The sequence below is a fragment of the Hyperolius riggenbachi genome, chromosome 2 (assembly GCF_040937935.1).
Source record: "Hyperolius riggenbachi isolate aHypRig1 chromosome 2, aHypRig1.pri, whole genome shotgun sequence".
Taxonomy (NCBI): domain Eukaryota; kingdom Metazoa; phylum Chordata; class Amphibia; order Anura; family Hyperoliidae; genus Hyperolius; species Hyperolius riggenbachi.
The window spans coordinates 575,299,975-575,315,963 of NC_090647.1; the positions used below are offsets into that span (position 1 = coordinate 575,299,975).

A 15,989-nucleotide genomic window follows, 5' to 3' on the forward strand; every position below is an offset into this window, starting at 1 on the left:
TTGCCAAAGATTTTCTGGGTGAAAAATGGAATACTTTGAGTCAAAAGGGCAAGGATTCTAAAAGTAAGTATATTTGTACAGTATGTGTTGTAATTTTTTTATTTCTGCACTTTGCCTACAATATATCATCACCCCTCCCCTAAATGACTAATTAACCAATTAGAAGTGTCATTATCACAGGTCTCTGGCAAAGCTGTTCTCTCTATAGCCATCTCTAATTATAAACAGCAGGTACATGAGTGTGTATGTACTCACATGTATTATGAGATAGGGTGCTATTTGATACTTTAGAGTGTAATGAATGATATAGACATACAACACGGTTTAACGAATGTTTATTTGCACAATAATGATCATCAGGTAATGTAAGTAAATAGCAGCCTGCAGGTTTTTAATTGATTAATGTTATGGCACAAAATAATCTGCTAGTTTGTCTCTGTTTTGAATGGCAGAAATCGGACCACGTAAAGTAGCTGGTGGTAAATTTTCCAGAGCACTGTTTGTAATATCCCCCTCTTCCTCCTCCATGTTCATGCCATCTAGTGTTCTCACATAGTTATGCAAAATACATGTGGCCTTCACAACTGTTATAGCATACTGTGGTTGCATTTTTAGTGCAGTGTGATAAATGCGCCATTTGTTGGCAAGAATTCCAAAAGCACATTCTACTACATGTCTGGCTTTGGTCAGGCGGTTATTAAATACAAGTTTTTTCTGAGTCATATCTCTTTGTGCATACGGTCTCATAACATGTTCAGACAGTGCAAAAGCCTCATCAGCCACAAACACACAGGGGTAAGGTGGTTCTAGGGTGTCAGGCCAGGGGCGTGGTGGTGGTAAAGTCACCTGGCCCGTGCGAAGCTTCAAGCCAAATTGACTGTGCTGGAATACTGACGAATCATGGGAACTACCGTAAGCGCCAACATCCACATATATAAATTTCAAATTAGGATCCACCACAGCCATGAGCACAAGTGAAAAGAATTTCTTATAATTGTAATACAGACTGCCAGTGAATGCAGGCATAACCAGTCGCACATGTTTCCCACCCACTGCTCCAAGGCAGTTAGGGAAATCATGTTTCTGCCAAAAAAGCTGCATGTTAGCCTCCCACATAGGTACATCAGGAGTTGGCATAAATTCCGGTTGCAGTACTTTCCAGATCAATTTGCAGGTGTCCTAAGCTATGTATCGGATTGTACTTCTTCCCATGAGGAATTGGTAATGAAGTGCTGCATATGAATGCCCTGTTGCCAGAAATCTGCAAAAGAAAAGAAATAACATGTATGTTTATTTTTATTCCTAGTTGGCCTCCTGCGGACAAGATGGAAGTCGGTCAGAGACAGCTACAAAAAGGAGATAGAAAAGCAATATGAATCCAAGAGTGGGTTGGGAAGTTCACAGCGAACCAAATACAAATATTGTGGCATATTAGAATTCCTACGAAAACATCATGAAGCGGCTGAGTAAGTATGGCGTAAATGTTAACCTATTGCAATGTTGTCCAAATTGGCCGCTAGAACAGTGAAGGAAGTAGTAGCCCCAGAATCCAATTAATTCGTGTTTAACGCATAATCTGCCAGCAGTCTAGCAAATCTATTGGAGGACGTAGCTTAATGTAAGCATGGAATAGGTACTTTTTAAAGTGAATCTTACATGACAGGAATGTGGACTGTTTATTACCCAACATACCAGTTGCCTGACAGTCCTGTTGATATGATTGGCTGCAGTAGTGTCTGCATCACACAACTGTAACACACATCTACCTAAAACATTGCAAGTTTACTCAGTGCAGCTTTGCTCTATGCTTGATCAGGGGCTGTGCCTAAAATCTATGTACACAAATTCTCTCACAAATAGACAGGCAACTGCTATTGTTTGGCAATGAAAGATGCATAGCATTGTGAGAATAGATTTGCTGTGACATCCATGGCCACTATTACACAAACTAATTGTGTGCTTTTCCCTTACCAAAGAACTGAAGATAGCCTACCACCTGATCCTGAGGAGGACGATGTAGAGGTTACCCCGTACACAAACAGTGATTTGGAAGGGGAAGATATCACTGCACAGGATGGTGACACAGCTACAGTGGATGACAGTGACTCTACTACACCAGATCACACACCACACAGCCCAGGGAGTATTCGGACACGCACAACTCTCAGGTGTAGTAGAAGTGTGTGAGGCTAGCTACGCAAGGCAGGAGAATAGGAAGAGGTATCAGCAGGGCTGAATACGATCACACCAGATCACACACCACACAGCCCAGCGAGTAGTCGGACACGCACAACTCTCAGGTGTAGTAGAGGTGTGAGGCTAGCTAGACAAGGCAGGAGAATAGGAAGAGGTATGAGCAGGGCTGAATACGATCACACCAGATCACACACCACACAGCCCAGCGAGTATTCGGACACGCACAACTCTCAGGTGTAGTAGAGGTGTGAGGCTAGCTACACAAGGCAGGAGAATAGGAAGAGGTATGAGCAGGGCTGAATACGATCACACCAGATCACACACCACACAGCCCAGCGAGTAGTCGGACACGCACAACTCTCAGGTGTAGTAGAGGTGTGAGGCTAGCTACACAAGGCAGGAGAATAGGAAGAGGTATCAGCAGGGCTGAATACGATCACACCAGATCACACACCACACAGCCCAGCGAGTAGTCGGACACGCACAACTCTCAGGTGTAGTAGAGGTGTGAGGCTAGCTAGACAAGGCAGGAGAATAGGAAGAGGTATGAGCAGGGCTGAATACGATCACACCAGATCACACACCACACAGCCCAGCGAGTATTCGGACACGCACAACTCTCAGGTGTAGTAGAGGTGTGAGGCTAGCTACACAAGGCAGGAGAATAGGAAGAGGTATGAGCAGGGCTGAATACGATCACACCAGATCACACACCACACAGCCCAGCGAGTAGTCGGACACGCACAACTCTCAGGTGTAGTAGAGGTGTGAGGCTAGCTACACAAGGCAGGAGAATAGGAAGAGGTATGAGCAGGGCTGAATACGATCACACCAGATCACACACCACACAGCCCAGCGAGTATTCGGACACGCACAACTCTCAGGTGTAGTAGAAGTGTGTGAGGCTAGCTACACAAGGCAGGAGAATAGGAAGAGGTATGAGCAGGGCTGAATACGATCACACCAGATCACACACCACACAGCCCACCGAGTATTCGGACACGCACAACTCTCAGGTGTAGTAGAAGTGTGTGAGGCTAGCTACACAAGGCAGGAGAATAGGAAGGGGTATGAGCAGGGCTGAATACGATTACACCAGATCACACAACACACAGCCCAGCGAGTATTCGGACACACACAACTCTCAGGTGTAGTAGAGGTGTGAGGCTAGCTACACAAGGCAGGAGAATAGGAAGAGGTATGAGCAGGGCTGAATACGATCACACCAGATCACACACCACACAGCCCAGCGAGTATTCGGACACGCACAACTCTCAGGTGTAGTAGAGGTGTGAGGCTAGCTACACAAGGCAGGAGAATAGGAAGAGGTATGAGCAGGGCTGAATACGATCACACCAGATCACACACCACACAGCCCAGCGAGTATTCGGACACGCACAACTCTCAGGTGTAGTAGAGGTGTGTGAGGCTAGCTACACAAGGCAGGAGAATAGGAAGAGGTATGAGCAGGGCTGAATACGATCACACACCACACAGCCCAGCGAGTATTCGGACACGCACAACTCTCAGGTGTAGTAGAGGTGTGAGGCTAGCTACACAAGGCAGGAGAATAGGAAGAGGTATGAGCAGGGCTGAATACGATCACACCAGATCACACACCACACAGCCCACCGAGTATTCGGACACGCACAACTCTCAGGTGTAGTAGAGGTGTGTGAGGCTAGCTACACAAGGCAGGAGAATAGGAAGAGGTATGAGCAGGGCTGAATACGATCACACACCACACAGCCCAGCGAGTATTCGGACACGCACAACTCTCAGGTGTAGTAGAAGTGTGTGAGGCTAGCTACACAAGGCAGGAGAATAGGAAGAGGTATGAGCAGGGCTGAATACGATCACACCAGATCACACACCACACAGCCCACCGAGTATTCGGACACGCACAACTCTCAGGTGTAGTAGAGGTGTGTGAAGCTAGCTACACAAGGCAGGAGAATAGGAAGAGGTATGAGCAGGGCTGAATACGATCACACCAGATCACACACCACACAGCCCAGCGAGTAGTCGGACACGCACAACTCTCAGGTGTAGTAGAGGTGTGAGGCTAGCTAGACAAGGCAGGAGAATAGGAAGAGGTATGAGCAGGGCTGAATACGATCACACCAGATCACACACCACACAGCCCAGCGAGTATTCGGACACGCACAACTCTCAGGTGTAGTAGAGGTGTGAGGCTAGCTACACAAGGCAGGAGAATAGGAAGAGGTATGAGCAGGGCTGAATACGATCACACACCACACAGCCCAGCGAGTAGACGGACACGCACAACTCTCAGGTGTAGTAGAGGTGTGTGAGGCTAGCTAGACAAGGCAGGAGAATAGGAAGAGGTATGAGCAGGGCTGAATACGATCACACCAGATCACACACCACACAGCCCAGCGAGTATTCGGACACGCACAACTCTCAGGTGTAGTAGAGGTGTGTGAGGCTAGCTACACAAGGCAGGAGAATAGGAAGAGGTATGAGCAGGGCTGAATACGATCACACCAGATCACACACCACACAGCCCAGCGAGTAGTCGGACACACACAACTCTCAGGTGTAGTAGAGGTGTGAGGCTAGCTACACAAGGCAGGAGAATAGGAAGAGGTATGAGCAGGGCTGAATACGATCACACCAGATCACACACCACACAGCCCAGCGAGTATTCGGACACGCACAACTCTCAGGTGTAGTAGAGGTGTGTGAGGCTAGCTACACAAGGCAGGAGAATAGGAAGAGGTATGAGCAGGGCTGAATACGATCACACCAGATCACACACCACACAGCCCAGCGAGTATTCGGACACGCACAACTCTCAGGTGTAGTAGAGGTGTGAGGCTAGCTACACAAGGCAGGAGAATAGGAAGAGGTATGAGCAGGGCTGAATACGATCACACCAGATCACACACCACACACAGCCCAGCGAGTATTCGGACACGCACAACTCTCAGGTGTAGTAGAGGTGTGTGAGGCTAGCTACACAAGGCAGGAGAATAGGAAGAGGTATGAGCAGGGCTGAATACGATCACACCAGATCACACACCACACAGCCCAGCGAGTAGTCGGACACGCACAACTCTCAGGTGTAGTAGAGGTGTGAGGCTAGCTACACAAGGCAGGAGAATAGGAAGAGGTATGAGCAGGGCTGAATACGATCACACCAGATCACACACCACACAGCCCAGCGAGTATTCGGACACGCACAACTCTCAGGTGTAGTAGAAGTGTGTGAGGCTAGCTACACAAGGCAGGAGAATAGGAAGAGGTATGAGCAGGGCTGAATACGATCACACCAGATCACACACCACACAGCCCAGCGAGTATTCGGACACGCACAACTCTCAGGTGTAGTAGAAGTGTGTGAGGCTAGCTACACAAGGCAGGAGAATAGGAAGAGGTATGAGCAGGGCTGAATACGATCACACCAGATCACACACCACACAGCCCAGCGAGTATTCGGACACGCACAACTCTCAGGTGTAGTAGAGGTGTGAGGCTAGCTACACAAGGCAGGAGAATAGGAAGAGGTATGAGCAGGGCTGAATACGATCACACCAGATCACACACCACACAGCCCAGCGAGTATTCGGACACGCACAACTCTCAGGTGTAGTAGAGGTGTGAGGCTAGCTACACAACGTAGGAGAATAGGAAGAGGTATGAGCAGGGCTGAATACGATCACACCAGATCACACACCACACAGCCCAGCGAGTATTCGGACACGCACAACTCTCAGGTGTAGTAGAGGTGTGTGAGGCTAGCTACACAAGGCAGGAGAATAGGAAGAGGTATGAGCAGGGCTGAATACGATCACACCAGATCACACACCACACAGCCCAGCGAGTAGTCGGACACGCACAACTCTCAGGTGTAGTAGAGGTGTGAGGCTAGCTACACAAGGCAGGAGAATAGGAAGAGGTATGAGCAGGGCTGAATACGATCACACCAGATCACACACCACACAGCCCAGCGAGTAGTCGGACACGCACAACTCTCAGGTGTAGTAGAGGTGTGAGGCTAGCTACACAAGGCAGGAGAATAGGAAGAGGTATGAGCAGGGCTGAATACGATCACACCAGATCACACACCATACAGCCCAGCGAGTATTCGGACACGCACAACTCTCAGGTGTAGTACAGGTGTGAGGTTAGCTACACAAGACAGGAGAATAGGAAGAGGTATGAGCAGGGCTGAATACGATCACACCAGATCACACATCACACACAGCCCACCGAGTATTCGGACACGCACAACTCTCAGGTGTAGTAGAGGTGTGTGAGGCTAGCTACACAAGGCAGGAGAATAGGAAGAGGTATGAGCAGGGCTGAATACGATCACACCAGATCACACACCACACAGCCCAGCGAGTAGTCGGACACGCACAACTCTCAGGTGTAGTAGAGGTGTGAGGCTAGCTACACAAGGCAGGAGAATAGGAAGAGGTATGAGCAGGGCTGAATACGATCACACCAGATCACACACCACACAGCCCAGCGAGTATTCGGACACGCACAACTCTCAGGTGTAGTAGAGGTGTGAGGCTAGCTACACAAGGCAGGAGAATAGGAAGAGGTATGAGCAGGGCTGAATACGATCACACCAGATCACACACCACACAGCCCAGCGAGAAGTCGGACACGCACAACTCTCAGGTGTAGTAGAGGTGTGTGAGGCTAGCTACACAAGGCAGGAGAATAGGAAGAAGTATGAGCAGGGCTGAATACGATCACACCAGATCACAAACCACACAGCCCAGCGAGTATTCGGACACACACAACTCTCAGGTGTAGTAGAGGTGTGAGGCTAGCTACACAAGGCAGGAGAATAGGAAGAGGTATGAGCAGGGCTGAATACGATCACACCAGATCACACACCACACACAGCCCACCGAGTAGTCGGACACGCACAACTCTCAGGTGTAGTAGAGGTGTGTGAAGCTAGCTACACAAGGCAGGAGAATAGGAAGAGGTATGAGCAGGGCTGAATACGATCACACCAGATCACACACCACACAGCCCAGCGAGTATTCGGACACGCACAACTCTCAGGTGTAGTAGAAGTGTGTGAGGCTAGCTACACAAGGCAGGAGAATAGGAAGGGGTATGAGCAGGGCTGAATACGATCACACCAGATCACACACCACACAGCCCAGCGAGTATTCGGACACGCACAACTGTCAGGTGTAGTAGAGGTGTGAGGCTAGCTACACAAGGCAGGAGAATAGGAAGAGGTATGAGCAGGGCTGAATACGATTACACCAGATCACACAACACACAGCCCAGCGAGTATTCGGACACGCACAACTGTCAGGTGTAGTAGAGGTGTGAGGCTAGCTACACAAGGCAGGAGAATAGGAAGAGGTATGAGCAGGGCTGAATACGATCACACCAGATCACACACCACACAGCCCAGCGAGTATTCGGACACACACAACTCTCAGGTGTAGTAGAGGTGTGTGAAGCTAGCTACACAAGGCAGGAGAATAGGAAGAGGTATGAGCAGGGCTGAATACGATCACACCAGATCACACACCACACAGCCCAGCGAGTATTCGGACACGCACAACTCTCAGGTGTAGTAGAAGTGTGTGAGGCTAGCTACACAAGGCAGGAGAATAGGAAGGGGTATGAGCAGGGCTGAATACGATCACACCAGATCACACACCACACAGCCCAGCGAGTATTCGGACACGCACAACTGTCAGGTGTAGTAGAGGTGTGAGGCTAGCTACACAAGGCAGGAGAATAGGAAGAGGTATGAGCAGGGCTGAATACGATTACACCAGATCACACAACACACAGCCCAGCGAGTATTCGGACACGCACAACTGTCAGGTGTAGTAGAGGTGTGATGCTAGCTACACAAGGCAGGAGAATAGGAAGAGGTATGAGCAGGGCTGAATACGATTACACCAGATCACACAACACACAGCCCAGCGAGTATTCGGACACGCACAACTGTCAGGTGTAGTAGAGGTGTGAGGCTAGCTACACAAGGCAGGAGAATAGGAAGAGGTATGAGCAGGGCTGAATACGATTACACCAGATCACACACCACACAGCCCACCGAGTAGTCGGACACACACAACTCTCAGGTGTAGTAGAGGTGTGAGGCTAGCTACACAAGGCAGGAGAATAGGAAGAGGTATGAGCAGGGCTGAATATGATCACACCAGATCACACACCACACAGCCCAGTGAGTATTCGGACACACACAACTCTCAGGTGTAGTAGAGGTGTGAGGCTAGCTACACAAGGCAGGAGAATAGGAAGAGGTATGAGCAGGGCTGAATACGACCACACCAGATCACACACCACACAGCCCAGCGAGTATTCGGACACGCACAACTCTCAGGTGTAGTAGAGGTGTGAGGCTAGCTACACAAGGCAGGAGAATAGGAAGGGGTATGAGCAGGGCTGAATACGATTACACCAGATCACACAACACACAGCCCAGCGAGTATTCGGACACACACAACTCTCAGGTGTAGTAGAGGTGTGAGGCTAGCTACACAAGGCAGGAGAATAGGAAGAGGTATGAGCAGGGCTGAATACGATCACACCAGATCACACACCACACAGCCCAGCGAGTATTCGGACACGCACAACTCTCAGGTGTAGTAGAGGTGTGAGGCTAGCTACACAAGGCAGGAGAATAGGAAGAGGTATGAGCAGGGCTGAATACGATCACACCAGATCACACACCACACAGCCCAGCGAGTATTCGGACACGCACAACTCTCAGGTGTAGTAGAGGTGTGAGGCTAGCTACACAAGGCAGGAGAATAGGAAGAGGTATGAGCAGGGCTGAATACGATCACACCAGATCACACACCACACAGCCCACCGAGTATTCGGACACGCACAACTCTCAGGTGTAGTAGAGGTGTGTGAAGCTAGCTACACAAGGCAGGAGAATAGGAAGAGGTATGAGCAGGGCTGAATACGATCACACCAGATCACACACCACACAGCCCAGCGAGTAGTCGGACACGCACAACTCTCAGGTGTAGTAGAGGTGTGAGGCTAGCTAGACAAAGCAGGAGAATAGGAAGAGGTATGAGCAGGGCTGAATACGATCACACCAGATCACACACCACACAGCCCAGCGAGTATTCGGACACGCACAACTCTCAGGTGTAGTAGAGGTGTGAGGCTAGCTACACAAGGCAGGAGAATAGGAAGAGGTATGAGCAGGGCTGAATACGATCACACCAGATCACACACCACACAGCCCAGCGAGTATTCGGACACGCACAACTCTCAGGTGTAGTAGAAGTGTGTGAGGCTAGCTACACAAGGCAGGAGAATAGGAAGGGGTATGAGCAGGGCTGAATACGATTACACCAGATCACACAACACACAGCCCAGCGAGTATTCGGACACACACAACTCTCAGGTGTAGTAGAGGTGTGAGGCTAGCTACACAAGGCAGGAGAATAGGAAGAGGTATGAGCAGGGCTGAATACGATCACACCAGATCACACACCACACAGCCCAGCGAGTATTCGGACACGCACAACTCTCAGGTGTAGTAGAGGTGTGAGGCTAGCTACACAAGGCAGGAGAATAGGAAGAGGTATGAGCAGGGCTGAATACGATCACACCAGATCACACACCACACAGCCCAGCGAGTATTCGGACACGCACAACTCTCAGGTGTAGTAGAGGTGTGTGAGGCTAGCTACACAAGGCAGGAGAATAGGAAGAGGTATGAGCAGGGCTGAATACGATCACACACCACACAGCCCAGCGAGTATTCGGACACGCACAACTCTCAGGTGTAGTAGAGGTGTGAGGCTAGCTACACAAGGCAGGAGAATAGGAAGAGGTATGAGCAGGGCTGAATACGATCACACCAGATCACACAACACACAGCCCACCGAGTATTCGGACACGCACAACTCTCAGGTGTAGTAGAGGTGTGTGAGGCTAGCTACACAAGGCAGGAGAATAGGAAGAGGTATGAGCAGGGCTGAATACGATCACACACCACACAGCCCAGCGAGTATTCGGACACGCACAACTCTCAGGTGTAGTAGAAGTGTGTGAGGCTAGCTACACAAGGCAGGAGAATAGGAAGAGGTATGAGCAGGGCTGAATACGATCACACCAGATCACACACCACACAGCCCACCGAGTATTCGGACACGCACAACTCTCAGGTGTAGTAGAGGTGTGTGAAGCTAGCTACACAAGGCAGGAGAATAGGAAGAGGTATGAGCAGGGCTGAATACGATCACACCAGATCACACACCACACAGCCCAGCGAGTAGTCGGACACGCACAACTCTCAGGTGTAGTAGAGGTGTGAGGCTAGCTAGACAAGGCAGGAGAATAGGAAGAGGTATGAGCAGGGCTGAATACGATCACACCAGATCACACACCACACAGCCCAGCGAGTATTCGGACACGCACAACTCTCAGGTGTAGTAGAGGTGTGAGGCTAGCTACACAAGGCAGGAGAATAGGAAGAGGTATGAGCAGGGCTGAATACGATCACACACCACACAGCCCAGCGAGTAGACGGACACGCACAACTCTCAGGTGTAGTAGAGGTGTGTGAGGCTAGCTAGACAAGGCAGGAGAATAGGAAGAGGTATGAGCAGGGCTGAATACGATCACACCAGATCACACACACCACACAGCCCAGCGAGTATTCGGACACGCACAACTCTCAGGTGTAGTAGAGGTGTGTGAGGCTAGCTACACAAGGCAGGAGAATAGGAAGAGGTATGAGCAGGGCTGAATACGATCACACCAGATCACACACCACACAGCCCAGCGAGTAGTCGGACACACACAACTCTCAGGTGTAGTAGAGGTGTGAGGCTAGCTACACAAGGCAGGAGAATAGGAAGAGGTATGAGCAGGGCTGAATACGATCACACCAGATCACACACCACACAGCCCAGCGAGTATTCGGACACGCACAACTCTCAGGTGTAGTAGGGGTGTGTGAGGCTAGCTACACAAGGCAGGAGAATAGGAAGAGGTATGAGCAGGGCTGAATACGATCACACCAGATCACACACCACACAGCCCAGCGAGTATTCGGACACGCACAACTCTCAGGTGTAGTAGAGGTGTGAGGCTAGCTACACAAGGCAGGAGAATAGGAAGAGGTATGAGCAGGGCTGAATACGATCACACCAGATCACACACCACACACAGCCCAGCGAGTATTCGGACACGCACAACTCTCAGGTGTAGTAGAGGTGTGTGAGGCTAGCTACACAAGGCAGGAGAATAGGAAGAGGTATGAGCAGGGCTGAATACGATCACACCAGATCACACACCACACAGCCCACCGAGTATTCGGACACGCACAACTCTCAGGTGTAGTAGAGGTGTGAGGCTAGCTACACAAGGCAGGAGAATAGGAAGAGGTATGAGCAGGGCTGAATACGATCACACCAGATCACACACCACACAGCCCAGCGAGTATTCGGACACGCACAACTCTCAGGTGTAGTAGAAGTGTGTGAGGCTAGCTACACAAGGCAGGAGAATAGGAAGAGGTATGAGCAGGGCTGAATACGATCACACCAGATCACACACCACACAGCCCAGCGAGTATTCGGACACGCACAACTCTCAGGTGTAGTAGAAGTGTGTGAGGCTAGCTACACAAGGCAGGAGAATAGGAAGAGGTATGAGCAGGGCTGAATACGATCACACCAGATCACACACCACACAGCCCAGCGAGTATTCGGACACGCACAACTCTCAGGTGTAGTAGAGGTGTGAGGCTAGCTACACAAGGCAGGAGAATAGGAAGAGGTATGAGCAGGGCTGAATACGATCACACCAGATCACACACCACACAGCCCAGCGAGTATTCGGACACGCACAACTCTCAGGTGTAGTAGAGGTGTGAGGCTAGCTACACAACGTAGGAGAATAGGAAGAGGTATGAGCAGGGCTGAATACGATCACACCAGATCACACACCACACAGCCCAGCGAGTATTCGGACACGCACAACTCTCAGGTGTAGTAGAGGTGTGTGAGGCTAGCTACACAAGGCAGGAGAATAGGAAGAGGTATGAGCAGGGCTGAATACGATCACACCAGATCACACACCACACAGCCCAGCGAGTAGTCGGACACGCACAACTCTCAGGTGTAGTAGAGGTGTGAGGCTAGCTACACAAGGCAGGAGAATAGGAAGAGGTATGAGCAGGGCTGAATACGATCACACCAGATCACACACCACACAGCCCAGCGAGTAGTCGGACACGCACAACTCTCAGGTGTAGTAGAGGTGTGAGGCTAGCTACACAAGGCAGGAGAATAGGAAGAGGTATGAGCAGGGCTGAATACGATCACACCAGATCACACACCACACAGCCCAGCGAGTATTCGGACACGCACAACTCTCAGGTGTAGTAGAGGTGTGAGGCTAGCTACACAAGACAGGAGAATAGGAAGAGGTATGAGCAGGGCTGAATACGATCACACCAGATCACACATCACACACAGCCCACCGAGTATTCGGACACGCACAACTCTCAGGTGTAGTAGAGGTGTGTGAGGCTAGCTACACAAGGCAGGAGAATAGGAAGAGGTATGAGCAGGGCTGAATACGATCACACCAGATCACACACCACACAGCCCAGCGAGTAGTCGGACACGCACAACTCTCAGGTGTAGTAGAGGTGTGAGGCTAGCTACACAAGGCAGGAGAATAGGAAGAGGTATGAGCAGGGCTGAATACGATCACACCAGATCACACACCACACACAGCCCACCGAGTATTCGGACACGCACAACTGTCAGGTGTAGTAGAGGTGTGAGGCTAGCTACACAAGGCAGGAGAATAGGAAGAGGTATGAGCAGGGCTGAATACGATCACACCAGATCACACACCACACAGCCCAGCGAGTATTCGGACACGCACAACTCTCAGGTGTAGTAGAGGTGTGAGGCTAGCTACACAAGGCAGGAGAATAGGAAGAGGTATGAGCAGGGCTGAATACGATCACACCAGATCACACACCACACAGCCCAGCGAGAAGTCGGACACGCACAACTCTCAGGTGTAGTAGAGGTGTGTGAGGCTAGCTACACAAGGCAGGAGAATAGGAAGAAGTATGAGCAGGGCTGAATACGATCACACCAGATCACAAACCACACAGCCCAGCGAGTATTCGGACACACACAACTCTCAGGTGTAGTAGAGGTGTGAGGCTAGCTACACAAGGCAGGAGAATAGGAAGAGGTATGAGCAGGGCTGAATACGATCACACCAGATCACACACCACACACAGCCCACCGAGTAGTCGGACACGCACAACTCTCAGGTGTAGTAGAGGTGTGTGAAGCTAGCTACACAAGGCAGGAGAATAGGAAGAGGTATGAGCAGGGCTGAATACGATCACACCAGATCACACACCACACAGCCCAGCGAGTATTCGGACACGCACAACTGTCAGGTGTAGTAGAGGTGTGAGGCTAGCTACACAAGGCAGGAGAATAGGAAGAGGTATGAGCAGGGCTGAATACGATCACACCAGATCACACAACACACAGCCCACCGAGTAGTCGGACACACACAACTCTCAGGTGTAGTAGAGGTGTGAGGCTAGCTACACAAGGCAGGAGAATAGGAAGAGGTATGAGCAGGGCTGAATATGATCACACCAGATCACACACCACACAGCCCAGTGAGTATTCGGACACACACAACTCTCAGGTGTAGTAGAGGTGTGAGGCTAGCTACACAAGGCAGGAGAATAGGAAGAGGTATGAGCAGGGCTGAATACGATCACACCAGATCACACACCACACAGCCCAGCGAGTATTCGGACACGCACAACTCTCAGGTGTAGTAGAGGTGTGAGGCTAGCTACACAAGGCAGGAGAATAGGAAGGGGTATGAGCAGGGCTGAATACGATTACACCAGATCACACAACACACAGCCCAGCGAGTATTCGGACACACACAACTCTCAGGTGTAGTAGAGGTGTGAGGCTAGCTACACAAGGCAGGAGAATAGGAAGAGGTATGAGCAGGGCTGAATACGATCACACCAGATCACACACCACACAGCCCAGCGAGTATTCGGACACGCACAACTCTCAGGTGTAGTAGAGGTGTGAGGCTAGCTACACAAGGCAGGAGAATAGGAAGAGGTATGAGCAGGGCTGAATACGATCACACCAGATCACACACCACACAGCCCAGCGAGTATTCGGACACGCACAACTCTCAGGTGTAGTAGAGGTGTGAGGCTAGCTACACAAGGCAGGAGAATAGGAAGAGGTATGAGCAGGGCTGAATACGATCACACCAGATCACACACCACACAGCCCAGCGAGTATTCGGACACGCACAACTCTCAGGTGTAGTAGAGGTGTGAGGCTAGCTACACAAGGCAGGAGAATAGGAAGAGGTATGAGCAGGGCTGAATACGATCACACCAGATCACACACCACACAGCCCAGCGAGTATTCGGACACGCACAACTCTCAGGTGTAGTAGAGGTGTGTGAGGCTAGCTACACAAGGCAGGAGAATAGGAAGAGGTATGAGCAGGGCTGAATACGATCACACACCACACAGCCCAGCGAGTATTCGGACACGCACAACTCTCAGGTGTAGTAGAGGTGTGAGGCTAGCTACACAAGGCAGGAGAATAGGAAGAGGTATGAGCAGGGCTGAATACGATCACACCAGATCACACACCACACAGCCCACCGAGTATTCGGACACGCACAACTCTCAGGTGTAGTAGAGGTGTGTGAGGCTAGCTACACAAGGCAGGAGAATAGGAAGAGGTATGAGCAGGGCTGAATACGATCACACACCACACAGCCCAGCGAGTATTCGGACACGCACAACTCTCAGGTGTAGTAGAAGTGTGTGAGGCTAGCTACACAAGGCAGGAGAATAGGAAGAGGTATGAGCAGGGCTGAATACGATCACACCAGATCACACACCACACAGCCCACCGAGTATTCGGACACGCACAACTGTCAGGTGTAGTAGAGGTGTGAGGCTAGCTACACAAGGCAGGAGAATAGGAAGAGGTATGAGCAGGGCTGAATACGATCACACCAGATCACACACCACACAGCCCACCGAGTATTCGGACACGCACAACTCTCAGGTGTAGTAGAGGTGTGTGAAGCTAGCTACACAAGGCAGGAGAATAGGAAGAGGTATGAGCAGGGCTGAATACGATCACACCAGATCACACACCACACAGCCCAGCGAGTAGTCGGACACGCACAACTCTCAGGTGTAGTAGAGGTGTGAGGCTAGCTACACAAGGCAGGAGAATAGGAAGAGGTATGAGCACAGCTGAATACGATCACACCAGATCACACACCACACAGCCCAGCGAGTATTCGGACACGCACAACTCTCAGGTGTAGTAGAGGTGTGAGGCTAGCTACACAAGGCAGGAGAATAGGAAGAGGTATGAGCAGGGCTGAATACGATCACACACCACACAGACCAGCGAGTAGACGGACACGCACAACTCTCAGGTGTAGTAGAGGTGTGTGAGGCTAGCTAGACAAGGCAGGAGAATAGGAAGAGGTATGAGCAGGGCTGAATACGATCACACCAGATCACACACCACACAGCCCAGCGAGTATTCGGACACGCACAACTCTCAGGTGTAGTAGAGGTGTGTGAGGCTAGCTACACAAGGCAGGAGAATAGGAAGAGGTATGAGCAGGGCTGAATACGATCACACCAGATCACACACCACACAGCCCAGCGAGTAGTCGGACACACACAACTCTCAGGTGTAGTAGAGGTGTGAGGCTAGCTACACAA

At 50.6% G+C, this 15,989-nt stretch overlaps 1 long non-coding RNA gene across 2 annotated transcripts in view; it reads right to left on the reverse strand.

Annotated features, from left to right (window-relative positions):
- Window positions 1-318: 318 nt before the first annotated feature.
- The window catches only part of LOC137545221 (uncharacterized), a 45,805-nt gene continuing 30,134 nt past the window's right edge, over window positions 319-15,989 (reverse strand). For both annotated transcript variants that reach the window (XR_011026015.1, XR_011026014.1), the window contains one exon: window positions 319-1,261. This is a non-coding gene — a long non-coding RNA (uncharacterized lncRNA). The remainder of the gene's footprint in view (window positions 1,262-15,989) is intronic.